The following is a 1,449-nucleotide window of genomic DNA, read 5'->3' on the forward strand; positions in this document are numbered from 1 at the left end:
GTTGGAGTGGGAAAAACATTTTTGGGGATGTGGGAGGTGTGGCCCCGATATTGCCAGAAAGCCAACAGAGCCACTGGAGCAGGGTGATCCATCAGGAAGGGCTGCTGGAAAAGCGAAGGAGACCTCAGAGAGCATCTCCCACTACTGTGGTGGTGACATCCCTCATTTTTCCTTTGGTCCATCCCTTATTTTCCCTTTGGTGACATCCCTTGTTTTTCCAGCACTCCCAGATCTCGTGGGGCTATCCCAGTAGACACCCCCCTCCAAACAGCCTGTGGGTTATTCCCACATTTATGTTTTCAGGCACGTAACGATGTTTTTCCCAAATTAGAGTGGAGCTGCTTGAGGTCTCTGTAGGTTTTAGGAGGTCGGTAGGCAGGGAGGCTGCTCTTCCCTAAGCACCATTCCTGGGAGCACGAGCAGTGTGGCCTCCTGTGGCTTCTTTCCTGGATTTCAGTGGAGGGAAAATCAGTCATAGCTTGTGTTTTCCACCTTTTCCCAGCATCATGGACATTCAAAGTTTCAGTCCTGAGCCAGATCCTGGAGTCAGACACGACCACTCAGATGCTGCCCAGTGCCAGATGGAGCAACTTCCAGCACTGATACCACTGTTAATCCCAATCCCAACTCTAAATTTGAGTCTCTGGATAAAAATCCCATGTTATGGTTTTCCTGACCCTTTTATTGCCATTTATCTGGCAATTTCTGCAGCTGCATCCCACCATTCACCATCCCTGGGTATGGAGCTCTGGAAGCCCCTCGGGTTTGCATCTTTTCCAGGGAGCCTTTGCTAATTCCCACATGTTAATCCCAACTGTTAATCCCTAATCAGGCAGAGGAATTAACTTCTTCCTTCTTTTCCAGGTCGACACACAATGAGATGGAAAAGAACAGGTGAGTGCCAGAGGAGCTGGGCTGGGGGGAATTATTGCTTTTCCAGAGGTATTCCAGCTGAGATTTGTCCTGAGTAAATCCCACTTTTTTTGCCTGTGTTGTCATCCCGAGGTCCTTTGGGTGAGGAAACCTTGTTCACTCCCAGTGTATCCCAAACAAGACCAGCAGGTCATTGCAAAATCCGTTTGGAGCTGCCCGGGATCGGGCGGTTCAGAGATGGGTGTTACAGCCCATTCCTGAGGATCTGACCTACATGTTGGGATTGGAGTAATGGACACAGGGAAACTGGGATGTGCTGGGAGCATCCCTGCTTTCAGTAGATAAAGGGATTTCCTCCAGGAGCTGGAGTTTCCCTCCAGCATTAACATCCTACCTGTTAATGTGGAGAAAATCCAGATGTTACAGGAAGAGGGAGGATTCCTGGAGCACAGTCAGTGCTCCTGCAGGGACCTGGTTTTGTTTTGTATCCAAAACCACCCTGTTCCTACTAAAAATAGGGAAAGGAAGCAGTGCCCAGGGATTTGCAGCTGGGTGTTAGCCTGGGCAGCTTCAGCT

Source organism: Corvus brachyrhynchos, unplaced genomic scaffold (genome assembly GCF_000691975.1).
Source record: "Corvus brachyrhynchos isolate BGI_N302 unplaced genomic scaffold, ASM69197v1 scaffold119, whole genome shotgun sequence".
Classification (NCBI taxonomy): Eukaryota; Metazoa; Chordata; class Aves; order Passeriformes; family Corvidae; genus Corvus; species Corvus brachyrhynchos.